Below are 24378 nucleotides of genomic sequence, written 5' to 3' on the forward strand. Positions count from 1 at the left end.
CGCTGCTCGGGCACCCCCCTGTAAAGTGAAGGAGATCCAACTGAGGCAGCACAAGGGAACTCTCGAAAGAAGAACAAGGCTAAAGGAAAATCTGAGACAAAGAAATCTGACTTTTACCAGAGCTGACCAGAGGAAAGCACAAACACAGTCTCCCACTACCACAAATAATGCAGTCAAGTTTCCCACATTTGGGGAAATCACAGGGGTCAGCATACCCAAAATGCAATGAATGAACCTCACCCTGGGAGAAAAATCTTCATGACCATGGCATCTCCTATGCAAAATAAGTATGATTTGGAATAGGGCTGGGGAGGGCCGCTGCTCATGCACATCTCTGTCAAGTAAAGGAGATTCAACTGAGGCAGCACAAGGGAACTCTCATCTTGGGACAACAACTGCAGGGAGAACATATATTTTCAGATGAACATGGGAGGGCAGAAGGCTGCCTAATACTGAAGCACCCCCAAACAACAAACCAAATGCAACAACTAGTGCAAGCATTCCTGGGGGAAGGCCTGCCGCAGATGGATTTGCATATGGTGATGTCATCCAAGCAGTGGGTCAAAGTTGGCTTCAACCCTCGTCTGCATATGAAAAGAGAAAAGGGGCGTGCAGGGCATGGTGGCCTTTTGCGGCGCTTGGCTGACCCCTAGTTTGCATTAAACACCTCCACCCTCCTTTGGTGTGGGGCTCATGTTGGCTATGCCCCAGCCCCTGAAGCATTCAAGCTGATTTCTTGCAGCAGCTGGGCACTGTAACAGCTCCAGAGCTGCTCTGTAAGGCAAGTAAAAGGGTCTGGGCCCTGCAGCACTACCTGTAGATCGCATTGTGCGTTGGAAGGCACAAAGTAAGCAGACAGGAGGAGAAGTCAGGATAGTGCGCAAGGGCATAGAAGGGAGCGGCTCAAGAAAAGAGAAGTGGAAACAGACAGCAAACTAGGCTGGAGAGAGACCTGAGACAAAGAGATCTGAATTATACGAGAGCCGACCAGGGGAAACACAAATTATGCAGTCAAGTTTCCCACATTTGGGGAAATCGCAGGGGCAGCACACCCAGAGTGCAATGGGTGAGCCTTGCCCTGGGAGAAGCACCTTCATAATCATAGTATCTCACCTGGCAGGTAAGTAGGAGTTGGGCTAGAGCTGGGGAGGGTCGCTGTTCGGGCACCCCCCTGTGAAGTGAAGGAGATCCAACTGAGGTAGCACAAGGGAACTCTCGAAAGAAGAACAAGGCTAGAGGAAGATCTGAGACAAAGAAATCTGACTTTTTCCAGAGCTGACCAGAGGAAAGCACAAACACAGTCCCCCACTACCACAAATAATGCTGTCGAGTTTCCCACATTTGGGGAAATCACAGGGGTCAGCATACCCAGAATGCAATGAATGAACCTCACCTTGGGAGAACAATCTTCATGACCATGGTATCGCCTATGCAAAATAAGTATGATTTGGGATAGGGCTGGGGAGGGCCGCTGCTCAGGCACATCTCTGTCAAGTAAAGGAGATTCAACTGAGGCAGCACAAGGGAACTCTCATCTGGGGACAACAACTGCAGGGAGAACACATATTTTCTGATGAACATGTGAGGGCAGAAGGCTGCCTAATACTGAAGCACCCCCAAACAACAAACCAAATGCAACAACTAGTGCAAGCATTCCTGGGGGAAGGCCTGCAGCAGATGGATTTGCATATGGTGATGTCATCCAAGCAGTGGGTCAAAGTTGGCTTCAACCCTCGTCTGCATATGAAAAGAGAAAAGGGGCGTGCAGGGCATGGCGGCCTTTTGCAGCGCTTGGATGACCCCTAGTTCGCATTACACACCTCCACCCTCCTTCGGTGTGGGGCTCATGTTGGCTATGCCCCAGCCCCTGAAGCATTCAAGCTGATTTCTTGCAGCAGCTGGGCACTGTAACTGCTCCAGAGCTACTCTGTAAGGCAAGTAAAAGGGTGTGGACCCTGCAGCACTACCTGTAGTTCGCATTGTGCGTTGGAAGGCACGAAGTAAGCAGACGGGAGAAGTCAGGATAGTGCGCAAGGACATAGAAGGGAGCGGCTCAAGAAAAGAGAAGTGGAAACAGACAGCAAACTAGGCTGGAGAGAGACCTGAGACAAAGAGATCTGAATTATACGAGAGCCGACGAGGGGAAACACAAATTATGCAGTCAAGTTTCCCACATTTGGGGAAATCGCAGGAGCAGCACACCCAGAGTGCAATGGTTGAGCCTTGCCCTGGGAGAAGCACCTTCATGATCATAGTATCTCACCTGGCAGGTAAGTAGGAGTTGGGCTAGAGCTGGGGAGGGTCGCTGCTCGGGTTCCCCCCTGTGAAGTGAAGGAGATCCAACTGAGGCAGCACCAGGGAACTCTTGAAAGAAGAACAAGGCTAGAGGAAGATCTGAGACAAAGAAATCTGACTTTTACCAGAGCTGACCAGAGGAAAGCACAAACACAGTCTCCCACTACCACAAATAATGCAGTCAAGTTTCCCACATTTGGGGAAATCACAGGGGTCAGCATACCCAAAATGCAATGAATGAACCTCACCCTGGGAGAAAAATCTTCATGACCATGGTATCTCCTATGCAAAATAAGTATGATTTGGAATAGGGCTGGGGAGGGCCGCTGCTCATGCACATCTCTGTCAAGTAAAGGAGATTCAACTGAGGCAGCACAAGGGAACTCTCATCTTGGGACAACAACTGCAGGGAGAACATATATTTTCAGATGAACATGGGAGGGCAGAAGGCTGCCTAATACTGAAGCACCCCCAAACAACAAACCAAATGCAACAACTAGTGCAAGCATTCCTGGGGGAAGGCCTGCCGCAGATGGATTTGCATATGGTGATGTCATCCAAGCAGTGGGTCAAAGTTGGCTTCAACCCTCGTCTGCATATGAAAAGAGAAAAGGGGCGTGCAGGGCATGGTGGCCTTTTGCGGCGCTTGGCTGACCCCTAGTTTGCATTAAACACCTCCACCCTCCTTTGGTGTGGGGCTCATGTTGGCTATGCCCCAGCCCCTGAAGCATTCAAGCTGATTTCTTGCAGCAGCTGGGCACTGTAACAGCTCCAGAGCTGCTCTGTAAGGCAAGTAAAAGGGTGTGGGCCCTGCAGCACTACCTGTAGTTCGCATTGTGCGTTGGAAGGCACAAAGTAAGCAGACAGGAGGAGAAGTCAGGATAGTGCGCAAGGGCATAGAAGGGAGCGGCTCAAGAAAAGAGAAGTGGAAACAGACAGCAAACTAGGCTGGAGAGAGACCTGAGACAAAGAGATCTGAATTATACGAGAGCCGACCAGGGGAAACACAAATTATACAGTCAAGTTTCCCACATTTGGGGAAATCGCAGGAGCAGCACACCCAGAGTGCAATGGGTTAGCCTTGCCCTGGGAGAAGCACCTTCATGATCATAGTATCTCACCTGGCAGGTAAGTAGAAGTTGGGCTAGAGCTGGGGAGGGTCGCTGCTCGGGTACCCCCCTGTAAAGTGAAGGAGATCCAACTAAGGCAGCACAAGGGAACTCTCGAAAGAACAAGGCTAGAGGAAAATCTGAGACAAAGAAATCTGACTTTTACCAGAGCTGACCAGAGGAAAGCACAAACACAGTCCCCCACTACCACAAATAATGCAGCTGAGTTTCCCACATTTGGGGAAATCACAGGGGTCAGCATACCCAAAATGCAATGAATGAACCTCACCCTGGGAGAAAAATCTTCATGACCATGGTATCTCCTATGCAAAATAAGTATGATTTGGAATAGGGCTGGGGAGGGCCGCTGCTCATGCACATCTCTGTCAAGTAAAGGAGATTTAACTGAGGCAGCACAAGGGAACTCTCATCTGGGGACAACAACTGCAGGGAGAACACATATTTTCAGATGAACATGGGAGGGCAGAAGGCTGCCTAATACTGAAGCACCCCCAAACAACAAACCAAATGCAACAACTAGTGCAAGCATTCCTGGGGGAAGTTCTGCAGAAGACGGATTTGCATACGGTGATGTCATCCAAGCAGTGGGTCAAAGTTGGCTTCAACCCTCATCTGCATATGAAAAGAGAAAAGGGGCGTGCAGGGCATGGCGGCCTTTTGCGGTGCTTGGATGACCCCTAGTTCGCATTAAACACCTCCACCCTCCTTTGGTGTGGGGCTCATGTTGGCCATGCCCCATCCCCTGAAGCATTCAAGCTGATTTCTTGCAGCAGCTGGGCACTGTAACAGCTCCAGAGCTGCTCTGTAAGGCAAGTAAAAGGGTGTGGGCCCTGCAGCACTACCTGTAGTTTGCATTGTGCATTGGAAGGCACAAAGTAAGCAGACGGGAGGAGAAGTCAGGATAGTGCACAAGGGTATAGAAGGGAGCGGCTGAAGAAAAGAGAAGTGGAAACAGACAGCAAACTAGGCTGGAGAGAGACCTGAGACAAAGAGATCTGAATTATACGAGAGCCGACCAAGGGAAACACAAATTATGCAGTCAAGTTTCCCACATTTGGGGAAATCGCAGGGGCAGCACACCCAGAGTGCAATGGGTGAGCCTTGCCCTGGGAGAAGCACCTTCATGATCATAGTATCTCACCTGGCAGGTAAGTAGGAGTTGGGCTAGAGCTGGGGAGGGTCGCTGTTCGGGCACCCCCCTGTCAAGTGAAAGAGATCCAACTGAGGCAGCACAAGGGAACTCTCGAAAGAAGAACAAGGCTAGAGGAAGATCTGAGACAAAGAAATCTGACTTTTTCCAGAGCTGGCCAGAGGAAAGCACAAACACAGTCCCCCACTACCACAAATAATGCAGTCGAGTTTCCCACATTTGGGGATATCACAGGGGTCAGCATACCCAGAATGCAATGAATGAACCTCACCCTGGGAGAACAATCTTCATGACCATGGTATCGCCTATGCAAAATAAGTATGATTTGGGATAGGGCTGGGGAGGGCCGCTGCTCAGGCACATCTCTGTCAAGTAAAGGAGATTCAACTGAGGCAGCACAAGGGAACTCTCATCTGGGGACAACAACTGCAGGGAGAACACATATTTTCAGATGAACATGTGAGGGCAGAAGGCTGCCTAATACTGAAGCACCCCCAAACAACAAACCAAATGCAACAACTAGTGCAAGCATTCCTGGGGGAAGGCCTGCAGCAGATGGATTTGCATATGGTGATGTCATCCAAGCAGTGGGTCAAAGTTGGCTTCAACCCTCGTCTGCATATGAAAAGAGAAAAGGGGCGTGCAGGGCATGGCGGCCTTTTGCAGCGCTTGGATGACCCCTAGTTTGCATTACACACCTCCTCCCTCCTTCGGTGTGGGGCTCATGTTGGCTATGCCCCAGCCCCTGAAGCATTCAAGCTGATTTCTTGCAGCAGCTTGGCACTGCAACAGCTCCAGAGCTGCTCTGTAAGGCAAGTAAAAGGGTGTGGGCCCTGCAGCACTACCTGTAGTTTGCATTGTGCATTGGAAGGCACAAAGTAAGCAGACGGGAGGAGAAGTCAGGATAGTGCACAAGGGTATAGAAGGGAGCGGCTGAAGAAAAGAGAAGTGGAAACAGACAGCAAACTAGGCTGGAGAGAGACCTGAGACAAAGAGATCTGAATTATACGAGAGCCGACCAGGGGAAACACAAATTATGCAGTCAAGTTTCCCACATTTGGGGAAATCGCAGGAGCAGCACACCCAGAGTACAATGGGTGAGCCTTGCCCTGGGAGAAGCACCTTCATGATCATAGTATCTCACCTGGCAGGTAAGTAGGAGTTGGGCTAGAGCTGGGGAGGGTCGCTGCTCGGGCACCCCCCTGTAAAGTGAAGGAGATCCAACTGAGGCAGCACAAGGGAACTCTCGAAAGAAGAACAAGGCTAAAGGAAAATCTGAGACAAAGAAATCTGACTTTTACCAGAGCTGACCAGAGGAAAGCACAAACACAGTCTCCCACTACCACAAATAATGCAGTCAAGTTTCCCACATTTGGGGAAATCACAGGGGTCAGCATACCCAAAATGCAATGAATGAACCTCACCCTGGGAGAAAAATCTTCATGACCATGGTATCTCCTATGCAAAATAAGTATGATTTGGAATAGGGCTGGGGAGGGCCGCTGCTCATGCACATCTCTGTCAAGTAAAGGAGATTCAACTGAGGCAGCACAAGGGAACTCTCATCTTGGGACAACAACTGCAGGGAGAACATATATTTTCAGATGAACATGGGAGGGCAGAAGGCTGCCTAATACTGAAGCACCCCCAAACAACAAACCAAATGCAACAACTAGTGCAAGCATTCCTGGGGGAAGGCCTGCCGCAGATGGATTTGCATATGGTGATGTCATCCAAGCAGTGGGTCAAAGTTGGCTTCAACCCTCGTCTGCATATGAAAAGAGAAAAGGGGCGTGCAGGGCATGGTGGCCTTTTGCGGCGCTTGGCTGACCCCTAGTTTGCATTAAACACCTCCACCCTCCTTTGGTGTGGGGCTCATGTTGGCTATGCCCCAGCCCCTGAAGCATTCAAGCTGATTTCTTGCAGCAGCTGGGCACTGTAACAGCTCCAGAGCTGCTCTGTAAGGCAAGTAAAAGGGTCTGGGCCCTGCAGCACTACCTGTAGATCGCATTGTGCGTTGGAAGGCACAAAGTAAGCAGACAGGAGGAGAAGTCAGGATAGTGCGCAAGGGCATAGAAGGGAGCGGCTCAAGAAAAGAGAAGTGGAAACAGACAGCAAACTAGGCTGGAGAGAGACCTGAGACAAAGAGATCTGAATTATACGAGAGCCGACCAGGGGAAACACAAATTATGCAGTCAAGTTTCCCACATTTGGGGAAATCGCAGGGGCAGCACACCCAGAGTGCAATGGGTGAGCCTTGCCCTGGGAGAAGCACCTTCATAATCATAGTATCTCACCTGGCAGGTAAGTAGGAGTTGGGCTAGAGCTGGGGAGGGTCGCTGTTCGGGCACCCCCCTGTGAAGTGAAGGAGATCCAACTGAGGTAGCACAAGGGAACTCTCGAAAGAAGAACAAGGCTAGAGGAAGATCTGAGACAAAGAAATCTGACTTTTTCCAGAGCTGACCAGAGGAAAGCACAAACACAGTCCCCCACTACCACAAATAATGCTGTCGAGTTTCCCACATTTGGGGAAATCACAGGGGTCAGCATACCCAGAATGCAATGAATGAACCTCACCTTGGGAGAACAATCTTCATGACCATGGTATCGCCTATGCAAAATAAGTATGATTTGGGATAGGGCTGGGGAGGGCCGCTGCTCAGGCACATCTCTGTCAAGTAAAGGAGATTCAACTGAGGCAGCACAAGGGAACTCTCATCTGGGGACAACAACTGCAGGGAGAACACATATTTTCAGATGAACATGTGAGGGCAGAAGGCTGCCTAATACTGAAGCACCCCCAAACAACAAACCAAATGCAACAACTAGTGCAAGCATTCCTGGGGGAAGGCCTGCAGCAGATGGATTTGCATATGGTGATGTCATCCAAGCAGTGGGTCAAAGTTGGCTTCAACCCTCGTCTGCATATGAAAAGAGAAAAGGGGCGTGCAGGGCATGGCGGCCTTTTGCAGCGCTTGGATGACCCCTAGTTCGCATTACACACCTCCACCCTCCTTCGGTGTGGGGCTCATGTTGGCTATGCCCCAGCCCCTGAAGCATTCAAGCTGATTTCTTGCAGCAGCTGGGCACTGTAACTGCTCCAGAGCTACTCTGTAAGGCAAGTAAAAGGGTGTGGACCCTGCAGCACTACCTGTAGTTCGCATTGTGCGTTGGAAGGCACGAAGTAAGCAGACGGGAGAAGTCAGGATAGTGCGCAAGGGCATAGAAGGGAGCGGCTCAAGAAAAGAGAAGTGGAAACAGACAGCAAACTAGGCTGGAGAGAGACCTGAGACAAAGAGATCTGAATTATACGAGAGCCGACGAGGGGAAACACAAATTATGCAGTCAAGTTTCCCACATTTGGGGAAATCGCAGGAGCAGCACACCCAGAGTGCAATGGTTGAGCCTTGCCCTGGGAGAAGCACCTTCATGATCATAGTATCTCACCTGGCAGGTAAGTAGGAGTTGGGCTAGAGCTGGGGAGGGTCGCTGCTCGGGTTCCCCCCTGTGAAGTGAAGGAGATCCAACTGAGGCAGCACCAGGGAACTCTTGAAAGAAGAACAAGGCTAGAGGAAGATCTGAGACAAAGAAATCTGACTTTTACCAGAGCTGACCAGAGGAAAGCACAAACACAGTCTCCCACTACCACAAATAATGCAGTCAAGTTTCCCACATTTGGGGAAATCACAGGGGTCAGCATACCCAAAATGCAATGAATGAACCTCACCCTGGGAGAAAAATCTTCATGACCATGGTATCTCCTATGCAAAATAAGTATGATTTGGAATAGGGCTGGGGAGGGCCGCTGCTCATGCACATCTCTGTCAAGTAAAGGAGATTCAACTGAGGCAGCACAAGGGAACTCTCATCTTGGGACAACAACTGCAGGGAGAACATATATTTTCAGATGAACATGGGAGGGCAGAAGACTGCCTAATACTGAAGCACCCCCAAACAACAAACCAAATGCAACAACTAGTGCAAGCATTCCTGGGGGAAGGCCTGCCGCAGATGGATTTGCATATGGTGATGTCATCCAAGCAGTGGGTCAAAGTTGGCTTCAACCCTCGTCTGCATATGAAAAGAGAAAAGGGGCGTGCAGGGCATGGTGGCCTTTTGCGGCGCTTGGCTGACCCCTAGTTTGCATTAAACACCTCCACCCTCCTTTGGTGTGGGGCTCATGTTGGCTATGCCCCAGCCCCTGAAGCATTCAAGCTGATTTCTTGCAGCAGCTGGGCACTGTAACAGCTCCAGAGCTGCTCTGTAAGGCAAGTAAAAGGGTGTGGGCCCTGCAGCACTACCTGTAGTTCGCATTGTGCGTTGGAAGGCACAAAGTAAGCAGACAGGAGGAGAAGTCAGGATAGTGCGCAAGGGCATAGAAGGGAGCGGCTCAAGAAAAGAGAAGTGGAAACAGACAGCAAACTAGGCTGGAGAGAGACCTGAGACAAAGAGATCTGAATTATACGAGAGCCGACCAGGGGAAACACAAATTATACAGTCAAGTTTCCCACATTTGGGGAAATCGCAGGAGCAGCACACCCAGAGTGGAAAGGGTTAGCCTTGCCCTGGGAGAAGCACCTTCATGATCATAGTATCTCACCTGGCAGGTAAGTAGGAGTTGGGCTAGAGCTGGGGAGGGTCGCTGCTCGGGTACCCCCCTGTAAAGTGAAGGAGATCCAACTAAGGCAGCACAAGGGAACTCTCGAAAGAAGAACAAGGCTAGAGGAAAATCTGAGACAAAGAAATCTGACTTTTACCAGAGCTGACCAGAGGAAAGCACAAACACAGTCCCCCACTACCACAAATAATGCAGCTGAGTTTCCCACATTTGGGGAAATCACAGGGGTCAGCATACCCAAAATGCAATGAATGAACCTCACCCTGGGAGAAAAATCTTCATGACCATGGTATCTCCTATGCAAAATAAGTATGATTTGGAATAGGGCTGGGGAGGGCCGCTGCTCATGCACATCTCTGTCAAGTAAAGGAGATTTAACTGAGGCAGCACAAGGGAACTCTCATCTGGGGACAACAACTGCAGGGAGAACACATATTTTCAGATGAACATGGGAGGGCAGAAGGCTGCCTAATACTGAAGCACCCCCAAACAACAAACCAAATGCAACAACTAGTGCAAGCATTCCTGGGGGAAGTTCTGCAGAAGACGGATTTGCATACGGTGATGTCATCCAAGCAGTGGGTCAAAGTTGGCTTCAACCCTCATCTGCATATGAAAAGAGAAAAGGGGCGTGCAGGGCATGGCGGCCTTTTGCGGTGCTTGGATGACCCCTAGTTCGCATTAAACACCTCCACCCTCCTTTGGTGTGGGGCTCATGTTGGCCATGCCCCATCCCCTGAAGCATTCAAGCTGATTTCTTGCAGCAGCTGGGCACTGTAACAGCTCCAGAGCTGCTCTGTAAGGCAAGTAAAAGGGTGTGGGCCCTGCAGCACTACCTGTAGTTTGCATTGTGCATTGGAAGGCACAAAGTAAGCAGACGGGAGGAGAAGTCAGGATAGTGCACAAGGGTATAGAAGGGAGCGGCTGAAGAAAAGAGAAGTGGAAACAGACAGCAAACTAGGCTGGAGAGAGACCTGAGACAAAGAGATCTGAATTATACGAGAGCCGACCAAGGGAAACACAAATTATGCAGTCAAGTTTCCCACATTTGGGGAAATCGCAGGGGCAGCACACCCAGAGTGCAATGGGTGAGCCTTGCCCTGGGAGAAGCATCTTCATGATCATAGTATCTCACCTGGCAGGTAAGTAGGAGTTGGGCTAGAGCTGGGGAGGGTCGCTGTTCGGGCACCCCCCTGTCAAGTGAAAGAGATCCAACTGAGGCAGCACAAGGGAACTCTCGAAAGAAGAACAAGGCTAGAGGAAGATCTGAGACAAAGAAATCTGACTTTTTCCAGAGCTGGCCAGAGGAAAGCACAAACACAGTCCCCCACTACCACAAATAATGCAGTCGAGTTTCCCACATTTGGGGAAATCACAGGGGTCAGCATACCCAGAATGCAATGAATGAACCTCACCCTGGGAGAACAATCTTCATGACCATGGTATCGCCTATGCAAAATAAGTATGATTTGGGATAGGGCTGGGGAGGGCCGCTGCTCAGGCACATCTCTGTCAAGTAAAGGAGATTCAACTGAGGCAGCACAAGGGAACTCTCATCTGGGGACAACAACTGCAGGGAGAACACATATTTTCAGATGAACATGTGAGGGCAGAAGGCTGCCTAATACTGAAGCACCCCCAAACAACAAACCAAATGCAACAACTAGTGCAAGCATTCCTGGGGGAAGGCCTGCAGCAGATGGATTTGCATATGGTGATGTCATCCAAGCAGTGGGTCAAAGTTGGCTTCAACCCTCGTCTGCATATGAAAAGAGAAAAGGGGCGTGCAGGGCATGGCGGCCTTTTGCAGCGCTTGGATGACCCCTAGTTTGCATTACACACCTCCTCCCTCCTTCGGTGTGGGGCTCATGTTGGCTATGCCCCAGCCCCTGAAGCATTCAAGCTGATTTCTTGCAGCAGCTGGGCACTGTAACTGCTCCAGAGCTACTCTGTAAGGCAAGTAAAAGGGTGTGGGCCCTGCAGCACTACCTGTAGTTCGCATTGTGCGTTGGAAGGCACGAAGTAAGCAGACGGGAGAAGTCAGGATAGTGCGCAAGGGCATAGAAGGGAGCGGCTCAAGAAAAGAGAAGTGGAAACAGACAGCAAACTAGGCTGGAGAGAGACCTGAGACAAAGAGATCTGAATTATACGAGAGCCGACGAGGGGAAACACAAATTATGCAGTCAAGTTTCCCACATTTGGGGAAATCGCAGGAGCAGCACACCCAGAGTGCAATGGTTGAGCCTTGCCCTGGGAGAAGCACCTTCATGATCATAGTATCTCACCTGGCAGGTAAGTAGGAGTTGGGCTAGAGCTGGGGAGGGTCGCTGCTCGGGTTCCCCCCTGTGAAGTGAAGGAGATCCAACTGAAGCAGCACCAGGGAACTCTCGAAAGAAGAACAAGGCTAGAGGAAGATCTGAGACAAAGAAATCTGACTTTTACCAGAGCTGACCAGAGGAAAGCACAAACACAGTCCCCCACTACCACAAATAATGCAGTCGAGTTTCCCACATTTGGGAAAATCACAGGGGTCAGCATACCCAGAATGCAATGAATGAACCTCACCCTGGGAGAACAATCTTCATGACCATGGTATCTCCTATGCAAAATAAGTATGATTTGGGATAGGGCTGGTGAGGGCCGCTGCTCAGGCACATCTCTGTCAAGTAAAGGAGATTCAACTGAGGCAGCACAAGGGAACTCTCATCTGGGGACAACAACTGCAGGGAGACCACATCTTTTCAGATGAACATGGGAGGGCGGAAGGCAGCCTAATACTGAAGCACCATCAAATATCAAACCATGGCCCTCATTCCGAGTTGATCGCTCGCAAGGCGATTTTAGCAGAGTTACACACGCTAAGCCGCCGCCTACTGGGAGTGAATCTTAGCTTCTTAAAATTGCGACCGATGTATTCGCAATATTGCGATTACAAACTACTTAGCAGTTTCAGAGTAGCTTCAGACTTACTCGGCATCTGCGATCAGTTCAGTGCTTGTCGTTCCTGGTTTGACGTCACAAACACTCCCAGAGTTCGCCCAGACACTCCCCCGTTTCTCCGGCCACTCCTGCGTTTTTTCCGGAAACTGTAGCGTTTTTTCCCACACGCCCATAAAACGGCCTGTTTCCGCCCAGTAACACCCATTTCCTGTCAATCACATTACGATCGCCGGAGCGAAGAAAAAGCCGTGAGTAAAAATACTTTCTTCATTGTAAAATTACTTGGCGCAGTCGCAGTGCGAATATTGCGCATGCGTACTAAGCAGAATTTCACTGCGATGCGATGAAATTTACAGAGCGAACGACTCGGAATGAGGGCCCATATGCAACAACTAGTACAAGCACTCCTGGGGGAAGGTCTGCAGCAGACGGATTTGCATACGGTGATGTAAATCCAAGCAGTGGGCCAAAGTTGACTGGAACCCTCATCTGCATATGAAAAGAGAAAAGGGGCATGCAGGGCATGGCGGCCTTTTGCAGTGCTTGGATGACCCCTAGTTCGCATTAAACACCTCCACCCTCCTTTGGTGTGGGGCTCATGTTGGCCATGCCCCATCCCCTGATGCATTCAAGCTGATTTCTTGCAGCAGCTGGGCACTGTAACAGCTCCAGAGCTGTTCTGTAAGGCAAGTAAAAGGGTGTGGGCCCTGCAGCACCACCTGTTGTTCGCATTGTGCGTTGGAAGGCACAAATTAAGCAGACGGGAGGAGAAGTCAGGATAGTGCGCAAGGGCATTCTTTTCTCTTAGTCCGGGGGCAAGGCTTCAAAATGGGGTCTGCAACGGAGGAGACACAGGGGGCGTGGTCACAGCAGCTTTTCTCTACAGTCTGCACCAGCAGGAGCCTACACCATTTTTTATGATCACGCTGAACTGCAGTGCGACTGCAATTACAGCATGGTCAAGAAGGGAGGCGTCATGCTGGGTGGCCATGCCCTGTCACTGTGCAGGAGCCAGCACCGCTCACACACTAGTCCCCGGGTGCAGCCCCCAACCCCCGGGACACCCGGAGCAACAAAATGTAGATTCAGGCCACCAGGCCACGCCCCTACCTATGAAACCATGCCTCCTTTTTACCATTGCGCTGTTTATCTGCGCGCACTGCATTACAATCTCCCTCGCCACCTCTCTGGGTGTCACCAGTGATAGTGACACCTCTGCCATGCTTGTAGCAGCTGGTCCTAAGATCTACGCCTCAAGCCCTGAGTGTTTGCCCTTGTGACTTGTTGATCATCATAGCGAAGCAGATGCTTACAGAAAACTGCAGGGGCTTAGATTGAAAATAAAAACAATTGATGGGTATAAGGTAGAGAGGAGCGGGTTCGGTTCTCCGAGAACCGAATTCCCCACGAACTCCACGTGGTTTACATTGGTCCGAGGCAGGCTCGGTTGTTCCTGCCTGACTCGGAAAACCTGAACAAGGGAAAATGTCATCATCCCGCTGTCAGATTCTCGTGAGATTCGGATTCCATATAAAGAGCTGCGCGTTGCTGCCATTTTTACTCGTGCATTGAAGAGAGAGCGGAGAGGACGTGGCTATGTTCTCTCAGTGGAAATCTCAATATCAGTGCTCAGTATCAGTGGTTACTTATTGCTGCTCAGTAATACTAGTAGTGTGTCTCTCCTGCTCAGTGTCAGTTCTCAGTAGTATCCTCATCAGTGCTCAGTATCACTGCTCATTGTCTTGTGCTGCATTGTGGTGCTCAGCATACTACAGTACATTACTAATAGTCCAGTGCTGCATCTTGCTGCTCAGTGTCAGTTCTAGTATCCTCATCAGTGCTCACTATCACTGCTCATTGCATTGTGGTGTTCTGTATACTACAGTAACATAGTAATATAGTATATATAGAGGAGCGGGTTCGGTTCTCCGAGAACCGAATTCCCGACGAACTCCACGTGGTTTACACTGGTCCGAGGCAGGCTCGGTTGTTCCCGCCTGACTCGGAAAACCTGAACAAGGGAAAATGTCATCATCCCGCTGTCGGATTCTCGCGAGATTCGGATTCCATATAAAGAGCTGCGCGTTGCCGCCATTTTTACTCGTGCATTGAAGAGAGAGCGGAGAGGACGTGGCTATGTTCTCTCAGTGGAAATCTCAATATCAGTGCTCAGTATCAGTGGTTACTTATTGCTGCTCAGTAATACTAGTAGTGTGTCTCTCCTGCTCAGTGTCAGTTCTCAGTAGTATCCTCATCAGTGCTCAGTATCACTGCTCATTGTCTTGTGCTGCATTGTGGTGCTCAGCATACTACAGTACATTACTAATAGTCCAGTGCTGCATCTTGCTGCTCAGTGTCAGTTCTAGTATCCTCATCAGTGCTCACTATCACTGCTCATTACATTGTGGTGTTCTGTATACTACAGTAACATAGTAATATAGTAACATATGGTAACATAGTTTTTGAGGTTGAATAGAGGCAAATTGCCCATCGTGTTCAACCTGTTTTAAGTTGTGATGATTCTACATACTTGCTGAATAATGTTTTATGACTAGTTAGCTACTATAACTCATGTTACCCCCGGATTAACCATGTTGATATTTTAAGTATTATAACCTTGGATAGCTTTTTCATTCAGAAATGTATCCATTCCTTTTTTAAATCCAATTACAGAGTCCGCCATTACCACCTTCCCTGGCAGGGAATTCCACATCTTGATTGCCCTAACAGTGAAGATCATAGTATCTCACCTGGCAGGTAAGTAGGAGTTGGGCTAGAGCTGTGGAGGATTGCTGCTCGGGCACCCCTGTCAAGTGAAGGAGATCCAACTGAGGCAGCACAAGGGAACTTTCGAAAGAAGAACAAGGCTAGAGGAAGATCTGAGACAAAGAAATCTGACTTTTACCAGAGCTGACCAGAGGAAAGCACAAACACAGTCCCCCACTACCACAAATAATGCAGTCGAGTTTCCCACATTTGGGGAAATCACAGGGGTCAGCATACCCAGAGTGCAATGAATGAACCTCACCCTGGGAGAACAATCTTCATGACCATGGTATCTCCTATGCAAAATAAGTATGATTTGGGATAGGGCTGGGGAGGGCCGCTGCTCAGGCACATCTCTGTCAAGTAAAGGAGATTCAACTGAGGCAGCACAAGGGAACTCTCATCTGGGGACAACAACTGCAGGGAGAACACATATTTTCAGATGAACATGGGAGGGCAGAAGGCTGCCTAATACTGAAGCACCCCCAAACAACAAACCAAATGCAACTACTAGTGCAAGCATTCCTGGGGGAAGGCCTGCAGCAGACGGATTTGCATATGGTGATGTCATCCAAGCAGTGGGTCAAAGTTGGATTCAACCCTCGTCTGCATATGAAAATAAAAAAGGGGTGTGCAGGGCATGGCTGCCTTTTGCGGCGCTTGGATGACCCCTAGTTCGCATTAAACACCTCCACCCTCCTTCGGTGTGGGGCTCATGTTGGCTATGCCCCAGCCCCTGAAGCATTCAAGCTGATTTCTTGCAGCAGCTGGGCACTGTAACAGCTCCAGAGCTGCTCTGTAAAGCAAGTAAAAGGGTGTGGGCCCTGCAGCACTACCTGTAGTTTGCATTGTGCATTGGAAGGCACAAAGTAAGCAGACGGGAGAAGTAAGGATAGTGCGCAAGGCCATAGAATGGAGCGGCTTAAGAAAAGAGAAGTGGAAACAGACAGCAAACTAGGCTGGAGAGAGACCTGAGACAAAGAGATCTGAATTATACGAGAGCCGACCAGGGGAAACACAAATTATGCAGTCAAGTTTCCCACATTTGGGGAAATCGCAGGGGCAGCAAATCCAGAGTGCAATGGGTGAGCCTTGCCCTGGGAGAAGCACCTTCATGATTATAGTATCTCACCTGGCAGGTAAGTAGAAGTTGGGCTAGAGCTGGGGAGGGTCGCTGCTCGGGCACCCCCCTGTCAAGTGAAGGAGATCCAACTGAGGCAGCACAAGGGAACTCTCGAAAGAAGAACAAGGCTAGAGGAAGAACTGAAACAAAGAAATCTGACTTTTACCAGAGCTGACCAGAGGAAAGCACAAACACAGTCCCCCACTACCACAAATAATGCAGTTGAGTTTCCCACATTTGGGGAAATCACAGGGGTCAGCATACCCAGAATGCAATGAATGAACCTCACCCTGGGAGAACAATCTTCAAGACCATGGTCTCTCCTATGCAAAATAAGTATGATTTGGGATAGGGCTGGGGAGGGCCGCTGCTCAGGCACATCTCTGTCAAGTAAAGGAGATTCAACTGAGGCAGCACAAGGGAACTCTCATCTGGGGACAACAACTGCAGGGAGAACACATATTTTCAGATGAACATGGGAGGGCAGAAGGCTGCCTAATACTGAAGCACCCCCAAACAACAAACCAAATGCTACAACTAGTGCAAGCATTCCTGGGGGAAGGCCTGCAGCAGATGGATTTGCATATGGTGATGCCATCCAAGCAGTGGGTCAAAGTTGGCTTCAACCCTCGTCTGCATATGAAAAGAGAAAAGGGGCGTGCAGGGCATGGCGGCCTTTTGCGGCGCTTGGATGACCCCTAGTTAGCATTACACACCTCCACCCTCCTTCGGTGTGGGGCTCATGTTGGCTATGCCCCTGCCCCTGAAGCATTCAAGCTGATTTCTTGCAGCAGCTGGGCACTGTAACTGCTCCAGAGCTGCTCTGTAAGGCAAGTAAAAGGGTGTGGGCCCTGCAGCACTACCTGTAGATTGCATTGTGCGTTGGAAGGCACGAAGTAAGCAGACGGGAGAAGTCAGGATAGTGCGCAAGGGCATAGAAGGGAGCGGCTCAAGAAAAGAGAAGTGGAAACAGACAGCAAACTAGGCTGGAGATAGACCTGAGACAAAGAGATCTGAATTATACGAGAGCCGACCAAGGGAAACACAAATTATGCAGTCAAGTTTCCCACATTTGGGGAAATCACAGGGGCAGCACAACCAGAGTGCAATGGGTGAGCCTTGCCCTGGGAGAAGCACCTTCATGATCATAGTATCTCACCTGGCAGGTAAGTAGGAGTTGGGCTAGAGCTGGGGAGGGTCGCTGCTCGGGCACCCCCCTGTCAAGTGAAAGAGATCCAACTGAGGCAGCACAAGGGAACTCTCGAAAGAAGAACAAGGCTAGAGGAAGATCTGAGATAAAGAAATCTGATTTTTACCAGAGCTGACCAGAGGAAAGCACAAACACAGTCCCCCACTACCACAAATAATGCAGTCGAGTTTCCCACATTTGGGGAAATCACAGGGGTCAGCATACCCAGAATGCAATGAATGAACCTCACCCTGGGAGAACAATCTTCATGACCATGGTATCGCCTATGCAAAATAAGTATGATTTGGGATAGGGCTGGGGAGGGCCGCTGCTCAGGCACATCTCTGTCAAGTAAAGGAGATTCAACTGAGGCAGCACAAGGGAACTCTCATCTGGGGACAACAACTGCAGGGAGAACATATATTTTCAGATGAACATGGGAGGGCAGAAGGCTGCCTAATACTGAAGCACCCCCAAACAACAAACCAAATGCAACAACTAGTGCAAGCATTCCTGGGGGAAGGCCTGCAGCAGATGGATTTGCATATGGTGATGTCATCCAAACAGTGGGTCAAAGTTGGCTTCAACCCTCGTCTGCATATGAAAAGAGACAAGGGGCGTGCAGGGCATGGCGGCCTTTTGCGGCGCTTGGATGACCCCTAGTTCGCATTACACACCTCCACCCTCCTTCGGTGTGGGGCTCATGTTGGCTATTCCCCAGCCCCTGAAGCATTCAAGCTGATTTCTTGCAGCAGCTGGGCACTGTAACTGCTCCAGAGACGCTCTGTAAGGCAAGTAAAAGGGTGTGGGTCCTGCAGCACTACCTGTAGTTTGCATTGTGCGTTGGAAGGCACAAAGTAAGCAGACGGGAGAAGTCAGGATAGTGCGCAAGGGCATAGAAGGGAGCGGCTCAAGAAAAGAGAAGTAGAAACAGACAGCAAACTAGGCTGGAGAGAGACCTGAGACAAAGAGATCTGAATTATACGAGAGCCGACCAGGGGAAACACAAATTATGCAGTCAAGTTTCCCACATTTGGGGAAATCGCAGAAGCAGCACACCCAGAGTGCAATGGGTGAGCCTTGCCCTGGGAGAAGCACCTTCATGATCATAGTATCTCACCTGGCAGGTAAGTAGGAGTTGGGCTAGAGCTGGGGAGGGTCACTGCTCGAGCATCCCCCTGTCAAGTAAAGGAGATTCAACTGAGGCAGCACAAGGGAACTCTCATCTGGGGACAACAACTGCAGGGAGAACACATATTTTCAGATAAAAATCTTGGTCATGCTCTGGTTTCTCTTCAGAACGAACAAATCTTTCGCCTTTTACTAAAGATTTCCGTGGAGAGGAGCAAAACCGAGTTTTATCTCAATTTTTGCATGCCCCATCTTTTTGGGGTTTCTTTTATCGGTTTAAAGATAGAATGAGTGTGCTTTAATGTAAGCTCATTTGCATAGAAATGACAGTAAATGTTTGTTTCTTTTCAAACAGAACTTTCTTGACCATGCTACTTGCTTGAAAGATCTGGGAGCACATGGAATACAGTACAAACCATGCTTATAGCAAGGAGAAGACAGGTGAGAAATCTGCTTTCTTTCAAATTGGGCGCTCACTTTGATCTGAATGAGGACTGCTGGCACGGCACTCAGGCGACAGGTGGAATCTTGGTCATGCTCTGGTTTCTCTTCAGAACGAACAAATCTTTCGCCTTTTACTAAAGATTTCCGTGGAGAGGAGCAAAACTGAGTTTTATCTCAATTTTTGCATGTCCCATATTATTGGGGTTTCTTTTATCGGATTAAAGACAGAACGAGTGTGCTTTCTTGTTAGCTTTAATGTAAGTATATTTGCATAACAATGACAATAAATGTCTGTTTCTTTTCAAGCAGAACTTTCTTGACCATACTAATTGCTTGAAAGATCTGGGAGCACATGGAAAAGAGTACAAACCATGCTTATAGCAAGGGGAAGCCTGGTGAGAAATCTGCTTTCTTTCTTTCAAATTGGGTGCTCACTTTGAGCTGAATGAGGACTGCTGGCATGGCACTCAGGCGACAGGTGGAATCTTGGTCATGCTCTGGTTTCTCTTCAGAACGAACAAATCTTTCGCCTTTTACTAAAGATTTCCGTGGAGAGGAGCAAAACTGAGTTTTATCTCAATTTTTGCATGCCCCGTCTTATTGGGGTTTCTTTTATCAGTTTAAAGATAGAACGAGTGTGCTTTAATGTAAGCTCATTTGCGTAGAAATGACAGTAAATGTTTGTTTCTTTTCAAACAGAACTTTCTTGACTATACTAATTGCTTGAAAGATCTGGGAGCACATGGAAAAGAGTACAAACCATGTTTATAGCAAGGGGAAGCCTGGTGAGAAATCTGCTTTCTTTCTTTCAAATTGGGTGCTCACTTTGAGCTGAATGAGGACTGCTGGCATGGCACTCAGGCGACAGGTAGAATCTTGGTCATGCTGTGGTTTCTCTTCAGAACGAACAAATCTTTCGCCTTTTACTAAAGATTTCCGTGGAGAGGAGCAAAACTGAGTTTTATCTCAATTTTTGCATGCCCCATCTTATTGGGGTTTTATTTTATTGGTTTAAAGATAGAACGAGTGTGCTTTAATGTAAGATCATTTGCATAGAAATTACAGTAAATGTTTGTTTCTTTTCAAACAGAACTTTCTTGACCACACTAATTGTTTGAAAGATCTGGGAGCACATGGAAAAGAGTACAAACCATGTTTATAGCAAGGGGAAGCCTGGTGAGAAATCTGCTTTCTTTCATTCAAATTGGGTGCTCACTTTGAGCTGAATGAGAACTGCTGGCATGGCACTCAGGCGACAGGTGGAATCTTGGTCATGCTCTGGTTTCTCTTCAGAACTAACAAATATTTCGCCTTTTATTAAAGATTTCCGTGGAGAGGAGCAAAACTGAGTTTTATCTCAATTTTTGCATGCCCCATATTATTGGGGTTTCTTTTATCAGTTTAAAGACAGAACGAGTGTGCTTTCTTGTTAGCTTTAATGTAAGTTTATTTGCATAACAATGACAGTAAATGTTTGTTTCTTTTCAAACAGAACTTTCTTGACCATGCTACTTGCTTGAAAGATCTGGGAGCACATGGAAAACAGTACAAACCATGCAGTATCACAAGAGCCTTTATTTGATCTTTCATGAAGATAGAGCAGAATTGAGGACACGTCAACAATTTCTGCCGAAGGTGGTTCATCTTTCCACATGGTGCCTTTGGCCACTGACACCTTCGTTGAGTCAAAGTCTCTGGCTGTGGTCAGAACTTTGAAAATTTATGTCACCAGAACGGTTCAGATTAGGAAAACAGAGGCTCTGTTTGTCCTGTATGCTCCCAACATGATTGGGTGTCCTGCTTCCATGCAGACCATTATGCGCTGGATCTGTGGTAAGATTCAGCATGCTCATTCCACGGCAGGATTGCCGTTACTGAATTAGGTGAAGACCCATTCTACTAGAAAGGTGGGTTCATCCTGGGCAGCTGGTCGGGGAGTCTCGGCATTGCAACTTTGCCGAGCAGCTATTTAGTAAACACTTTTGCTAAGTTTTACAAGTTTGATACCTTGGCTGATGATAACCTCAAGTTGGGTCATTCGGTGCTGCAGAGTCGTACGCACTCTCCCACCCGTTCAAGAGCTTTGGTATAACCCCATGGTTCTTAATGTGACCCCAGCATCCTCTAGGTCGTATGAGAAAATAGGATTTTAATACCTACCGGTAAATCCTTTTCTCTTAGTACGTAGAGGATGCTGGGCACCCGTCCCAGTCCATACTGTGTCTGCAGTTATTACTTGTGGTTATACACATGTTGTGTTACGGTTCTGGTCAGCTTTTTGCTGCAATTGTTCATGCCGTTGGCTTGTGTTCTGTTGAATGCCACGTTCTGCGGCATGCTTAAGGTGTGAGCTGGTAAGATGCTCACCTTAGTTTAACTATAAATCCTTTCCTCGAAATGTCCGTCTCCCTGGGCACAGTTCCTATAACTGGAGTCTGGAGGAGGGGCATAGAGGGAGGAGCCAGTTCACACCCTTTGAAAGTCTTAAAGTGCCCATGTCTCTTGCGGATCCCGTCTATACCCCATGGTTCTTAATGTGACCCCAGCATCCTCTACGGACTAAGAGAAAAGGATGCCCTTGTGTACTATCCTGACTTCTCCTCCCGTCTGCTTACTTTGTGCCTTCCAACGCACAATGCGAACTACAGGTGGTGCTGCAGGGCCCACACCCTTTTACTTGCCTTACAGAGCAGCTCTGGAGCTGTTACAGTGCCCAGCTGCTGCAAGAAATCAGCTTGAATGCTTCAGGGGATGGGGCATGGCCAACATGAGCCCCACACCAAAGGAGGGTGGGGGTGTTTAATGCGAACAAGGGGTCATCCAAGCACTGCAAAAGGCCGCCATGCCCTGCATGCCCCTTTTCTCTATGGAATCCGAATCTCGCAAGAATCCGACAGCGGGATGATGACATTTTCCCTTGTTCAGGTTTTCCGAGTCAGGCGGGAACAACCGAGCCTGCCTCGGACCAGTGTAAACCACGTGGAGTTCGTGGGGAATTCGGTTCTCGGAGAACCGAACCCGCTCCTCTCTACCTTATACCCATCATTTTTTTTATTTTCAATCTAAGCCCCTGCAGTTTTCTGTAAGCATCTGCTTCGCTATGATGATCAACAAGTCACAAGGGCAAACACTCAGGGTGTGAGGCGTAGATCTTAGGACCAGCTGCTACAAGCATGGCAGAGGTGTCACTATCACTGGTGACACCCAGAGAGGTGGCGAGGGAGATTGTAATGCAGTGCGCGCAGATAAGCAGCGCAATGGTAAAAAGGAGGCATGGTTTCATAGGTAGGGGCGTGGCCTGGTGGCCTGAATCTACATTTTGTTGCTCCGGGTGTCCCGGGGGTTGGGGGCTGCACCCGGGGACTAGTGTGTGAGCGGTGCTGGCTCCTGCACAGTGACAGGGCATGGCCACCCAGCATGACGCCTCCCTTCTTGACCATGCTGTAATTGCAGTCGCACTGCAGTTCAGCGTGATCATAAAAAATGGTGTAGGCTCCTGCTGGTGCAGACTGTATGTGCGCGCAGGAAGCCGCCACCATTTTTGTGATCACAGCGGCTGAATGTGATGTCATACAGCCGCTGTGACCACGCCCCCTGTGTCTCCTCCGTTGCAGACCCCATTTTGAAGCCTTGCCCCCGCACCGCTCCATCCCTGACTTGGAAATGGAGTGTTGCTGACCCACCTCTCCCCCCCTTCCCCGCCCCGATTGACAGGCAGAGGCGATCACATTCTCTGCGGGGTGCCGCAGAAAATGCAGGCACATGCGTATGCTCTTAGCAATTTTTGCAGTTGGATCGCTTATTGTGATTGCAATCCAACCTGAATCAGGCCCTATTACCTATCACAATGCGCTGCGGGCAGTACAAAATTGGGTTAATATAGGAGAAAAACTCCCAGACCTGTGCTCCTTAACTGTACCTGGTGGCTAGTGGAGCGGCTGCCCAGTAATCAGTGTCCACCGCAGTGCGCACACGGCCCACCCCCTACGGCCTCGCTCCCCTTCATCAGCGGCCTCGTGATCCGGAAGGGTGGTGTGTGTGTGACTGACCTTAGGATGAAACCGGAGCCTCCGCTGCAGTGACCCAGCAACCAGGGCACGGGAGTATACAGCGCCGCTGGGAGTGATGAAGCTGCAGTAAAGATGTCTATTAGACCTAGCCTGCTGCAGCCCTTGTAGATTCTCATAAAACAAGTTCTTCTTTTCTTGTCAAAATTAATAGCTAAGAATAGGCTGCCTGAGGCAGGCCCCTGTTAATTAGCCTGCTACTGAAGGCACCAACTACAAACTGAGCTCCCTGTTCATGGAAGCGGGGTTATAGAGGAGAATGCACTGAGCTTCTTGGGAACAGTCAAAAGCTTTGAGCCGGTTGGTGCCTCAGATCAAGATCCTACTCTACACCCCAATGTGAATCCTTGTGGAGTCCAGTGTACCCCACAGAAGAAATGAATGTGTCACACCCATTGGCAGCAACCTTAGAATAGCTGCTGACGGGCACAATTGAGAAAGGAAGGGGGGGGGGACATTTGAATCCAGCACATAGATGCAATTCAAATATGTAATTTGTACCTTCCTATTTTAAAATATAATGGATGAACCTCACCCTGTGAGAACAATCTTCATGATCAAGAGATCTAATATGTAAAATAAGTATGAGTTGGGATAGGGCTGGGGAGGGTGGCAGCTCGGGCAGCCCCTCCCCCGTCAAGTTAAGGAGATTCAACTGAGGAAGCACAAGGGAACTCTCGTCTGGGGACAACAACTGCAGGGAGACCACATCTTTTCAGATGAACATGGGAGGGCGGAAGGCTGCCTAATACTGAAGCACCATCAAATATCAAACCATATCCAACAACTAGTACAAGCATTCCTGGGGGAAGGTCTGCAGCAGAAGGATTTGCATACGGTGATGTCATCCAAGCAGTGGGCCAAAGTTGGCTGGAACCCTCATCTGCATATAAAAAGAGAAAAGGGGCATGCAGGGCATGGCGGCCTTTTGCAGTGCTTGGATGACCCCTAGTTCGCATTAAACACCCCCACCCTCCTTTGGTGTGGGGCTCATGTTGGCCATGCCCCATCCCCTGAAGCATTCATGCTGATTCGGATTCCATAGAGAAAAGGGGCATGCAGGGCATGGCGGCCTTTTGCAGTGCTTGGATGACCCCTAGTTTGCATTAAACACCCCCACCCTCCTTTGGTGTGGGGCTCATGTTGGCCATGCCCCATCCCCTGAAGCATTCAAGCTGATTTCTTGCAGCAGCTGGGCACTGTAACATATAAAGAGCTGCGCGTTGCTGCCATTTTTACTCGTGCATTGAAGAGAGAGCGGAGAGGACGTGGCTATGTTCTCTCAGTGGAAATCTCAATATCAGTGCTCAGTATCAGTGGTTACTTATTGCTGCTCAGTAATACTAGTAGTGTGTCTCTCCTGCTCAGTGTCAGTTCTCAGTAGTATCCTCATCAGTGCTCAGTATCACTGCTCATTGTCTTGTGCTGCATTGTGGTGCTCAGCATACTACAGTACATTACTAATAGTCCAGTGCTGCATCTTGCTGCTCAGTGTCAGTTCTAGTATCCTCATCAGTGCTCACTA

The 24378-nt window shown here is 49.2% G+C and overlaps 29 non-coding genes and 3 pseudogenes across 29 annotated transcripts; 5 read left to right on the forward strand and 27 right to left on the reverse strand.

Annotated features, from left to right (window-relative positions):
* Positions 1 to 127: 127 nt before the first annotated feature.
* Positions 128 to 291, reverse strand: LOC135013809 (U1 spliceosomal RNA). The gene has a single exon (XR_010212416.1). It is a non-coding gene; the product is annotated as a U1 spliceosomal RNA (small nuclear RNA).
* A 674-nt stretch (positions 292 to 965) lies between these two features.
* On the reverse strand, positions 966 to 1128 carry LOC135013828 (U1 spliceosomal RNA). Its single transcript, XR_010212434.1, has one exon. It is a non-coding gene; the product is annotated as a U1 spliceosomal RNA (small nuclear RNA).
* A 152-nt stretch (positions 1129 to 1280) lies between these two features.
* On the reverse strand, positions 1281 to 1444 carry LOC135013810 (U1 spliceosomal RNA). Its single transcript, XR_010212417.1, has one exon. It is a non-coding gene; the product is annotated as a U1 spliceosomal RNA (small nuclear RNA).
* A 698-nt stretch (positions 1445 to 2142) lies between these two features.
* LOC135013832 (U1 spliceosomal RNA) lies at positions 2143 to 2278 on the reverse strand (annotated as a pseudogene).
* Positions 2279 to 2430: 152 nt separating this feature from the next.
* LOC135013806 (U1 spliceosomal RNA) lies at positions 2431 to 2594 on the reverse strand. Its single transcript, XR_010212412.1, has one exon. It is a non-coding gene; the product is annotated as a U1 spliceosomal RNA (small nuclear RNA).
* Positions 2595 to 3268: 674 nt separating this feature from the next.
* LOC135013830 (U1 spliceosomal RNA) lies at positions 3269 to 3431 on the reverse strand. The gene has a single exon (XR_010212436.1). It is a non-coding gene; the product is annotated as a U1 spliceosomal RNA (small nuclear RNA).
* A 149-nt stretch (positions 3432 to 3580) lies between these two features.
* Positions 3581 to 3744, reverse strand: LOC135013793 (U1 spliceosomal RNA). The gene has a single exon (XR_010212399.1). It is a non-coding gene; the product is annotated as a U1 spliceosomal RNA (small nuclear RNA).
* A 674-nt stretch (positions 3745 to 4418) lies between these two features.
* On the reverse strand, positions 4419 to 4581 carry LOC135013819 (U1 spliceosomal RNA). Its single transcript, XR_010212425.1, has one exon. It is a non-coding gene; the product is annotated as a U1 spliceosomal RNA (small nuclear RNA).
* Positions 4582 to 4733: 152 nt separating this feature from the next.
* Positions 4734 to 4897, reverse strand: LOC135013799 (U1 spliceosomal RNA). Its single transcript, XR_010212405.1, has one exon. It is a non-coding gene; the product is annotated as a U1 spliceosomal RNA (small nuclear RNA).
* Positions 4898 to 5571: 674 nt separating this feature from the next.
* LOC135013824 (U1 spliceosomal RNA) lies at positions 5572 to 5734 on the reverse strand. The gene has a single exon (XR_010212430.1). It is a non-coding gene; the product is annotated as a U1 spliceosomal RNA (small nuclear RNA).
* Positions 5735 to 5886: 152 nt separating this feature from the next.
* On the reverse strand, positions 5887 to 6050 carry LOC135013807 (U1 spliceosomal RNA). Its single transcript, XR_010212413.1, has one exon. It is a non-coding gene; the product is annotated as a U1 spliceosomal RNA (small nuclear RNA).
* A 674-nt stretch (positions 6051 to 6724) lies between these two features.
* Positions 6725 to 6887, reverse strand: LOC135013829 (U1 spliceosomal RNA). The gene has a single exon (XR_010212435.1). It is a non-coding gene; the product is annotated as a U1 spliceosomal RNA (small nuclear RNA).
* A 152-nt stretch (positions 6888 to 7039) lies between these two features.
* Positions 7040 to 7203, reverse strand: LOC135013811 (U1 spliceosomal RNA). Its single transcript, XR_010212418.1, has one exon. It is a non-coding gene; the product is annotated as a U1 spliceosomal RNA (small nuclear RNA).
* Positions 7204 to 7901: 698 nt separating this feature from the next.
* On the reverse strand, positions 7902 to 8037 carry LOC135013833 (U1 spliceosomal RNA; annotated as a pseudogene).
* Positions 8038 to 8189: 152 nt separating this feature from the next.
* LOC135013808 (U1 spliceosomal RNA) lies at positions 8190 to 8353 on the reverse strand. The gene has a single exon (XR_010212415.1). It is a non-coding gene; the product is annotated as a U1 spliceosomal RNA (small nuclear RNA).
* A 674-nt stretch (positions 8354 to 9027) lies between these two features.
* On the reverse strand, positions 9028 to 9190 carry LOC135013842 (U1 spliceosomal RNA). Its single transcript, XR_010212441.1, has one exon. It is a non-coding gene; the product is annotated as a U1 spliceosomal RNA (small nuclear RNA).
* A 152-nt stretch (positions 9191 to 9342) lies between these two features.
* LOC135013794 (U1 spliceosomal RNA) lies at positions 9343 to 9506 on the reverse strand. The gene has a single exon (XR_010212400.1). It is a non-coding gene; the product is annotated as a U1 spliceosomal RNA (small nuclear RNA).
* Positions 9507 to 10180: 674 nt separating this feature from the next.
* Positions 10181 to 10343, reverse strand: LOC135013820 (U1 spliceosomal RNA). Its single transcript, XR_010212426.1, has one exon. It is a non-coding gene; the product is annotated as a U1 spliceosomal RNA (small nuclear RNA).
* A 152-nt stretch (positions 10344 to 10495) lies between these two features.
* Positions 10496 to 10659, reverse strand: LOC135013797 (U1 spliceosomal RNA). Its single transcript, XR_010212403.1, has one exon. It is a non-coding gene; the product is annotated as a U1 spliceosomal RNA (small nuclear RNA).
* A 698-nt stretch (positions 10660 to 11357) lies between these two features.
* Positions 11358 to 11493, reverse strand: LOC135013834 (U1 spliceosomal RNA; annotated as a pseudogene).
* Positions 11494 to 11645: 152 nt separating this feature from the next.
* LOC135013825 (U1 spliceosomal RNA) lies at positions 11646 to 11809 on the reverse strand. Its single transcript, XR_010212431.1, has one exon. It is a non-coding gene; the product is annotated as a U1 spliceosomal RNA (small nuclear RNA).
* Positions 11810 to 15048: 3239 nt separating this feature from the next.
* LOC135013802 (U1 spliceosomal RNA) lies at positions 15049 to 15212 on the reverse strand. The gene has a single exon (XR_010212408.1). It is a non-coding gene; the product is annotated as a U1 spliceosomal RNA (small nuclear RNA).
* A 671-nt stretch (positions 15213 to 15883) lies between these two features.
* LOC135013839 (U1 spliceosomal RNA) lies at positions 15884 to 16046 on the reverse strand. Its single transcript, XR_010212440.1, has one exon. It is a non-coding gene; the product is annotated as a U1 spliceosomal RNA (small nuclear RNA).
* A 152-nt stretch (positions 16047 to 16198) lies between these two features.
* Positions 16199 to 16362, reverse strand: LOC135013792 (U1 spliceosomal RNA). The gene has a single exon (XR_010212398.1). It is a non-coding gene; the product is annotated as a U1 spliceosomal RNA (small nuclear RNA).
* A 671-nt stretch (positions 16363 to 17033) lies between these two features.
* LOC135013837 (U1 spliceosomal RNA) lies at positions 17034 to 17196 on the reverse strand. The gene has a single exon (XR_010212438.1). It is a non-coding gene; the product is annotated as a U1 spliceosomal RNA (small nuclear RNA).
* Positions 17197 to 17348: 152 nt separating this feature from the next.
* On the reverse strand, positions 17349 to 17512 carry LOC135013798 (U1 spliceosomal RNA). The gene has a single exon (XR_010212404.1). It is a non-coding gene; the product is annotated as a U1 spliceosomal RNA (small nuclear RNA).
* Positions 17513 to 18183: 671 nt separating this feature from the next.
* Positions 18184 to 18346, reverse strand: LOC135013827 (U1 spliceosomal RNA). The gene has a single exon (XR_010212433.1). It is a non-coding gene; the product is annotated as a U1 spliceosomal RNA (small nuclear RNA).
* A 144-nt stretch (positions 18347 to 18490) lies between these two features.
* On the forward strand, positions 18491 to 18606 carry LOC135013787 (U5 spliceosomal RNA). Its single transcript, XR_010212393.1, has one exon. It is a non-coding gene; the product is annotated as a U5 spliceosomal RNA (small nuclear RNA).
* Positions 18607 to 18876: 270 nt separating this feature from the next.
* On the forward strand, positions 18877 to 18992 carry LOC135013789 (U5 spliceosomal RNA). Its single transcript, XR_010212395.1, has one exon. It is a non-coding gene; the product is annotated as a U5 spliceosomal RNA (small nuclear RNA).
* A 286-nt stretch (positions 18993 to 19278) lies between these two features.
* Positions 19279 to 19394, forward strand: LOC135013788 (U5 spliceosomal RNA). The gene has a single exon (XR_010212394.1). It is a non-coding gene; the product is annotated as a U5 spliceosomal RNA (small nuclear RNA).
* A 274-nt stretch (positions 19395 to 19668) lies between these two features.
* Positions 19669 to 19784, forward strand: LOC135013790 (U5 spliceosomal RNA). The gene has a single exon (XR_010212396.1). It is a non-coding gene; the product is annotated as a U5 spliceosomal RNA (small nuclear RNA).
* A 275-nt stretch (positions 19785 to 20059) lies between these two features.
* LOC135013791 (U5 spliceosomal RNA) lies at positions 20060 to 20175 on the forward strand. Its single transcript, XR_010212397.1, has one exon. It is a non-coding gene; the product is annotated as a U5 spliceosomal RNA (small nuclear RNA).
* Positions 20176 to 24378: the final 4203 nt, after the last annotated feature.

Source organism: Pseudophryne corroboree, unplaced genomic scaffold (assembly GCF_028390025.1).
Source record: "Pseudophryne corroboree isolate aPseCor3 unplaced genomic scaffold, aPseCor3.hap2 scaffold_2769, whole genome shotgun sequence".
Taxonomy (NCBI): Eukaryota; Metazoa; Chordata; class Amphibia; order Anura; family Myobatrachidae; genus Pseudophryne; species Pseudophryne corroboree.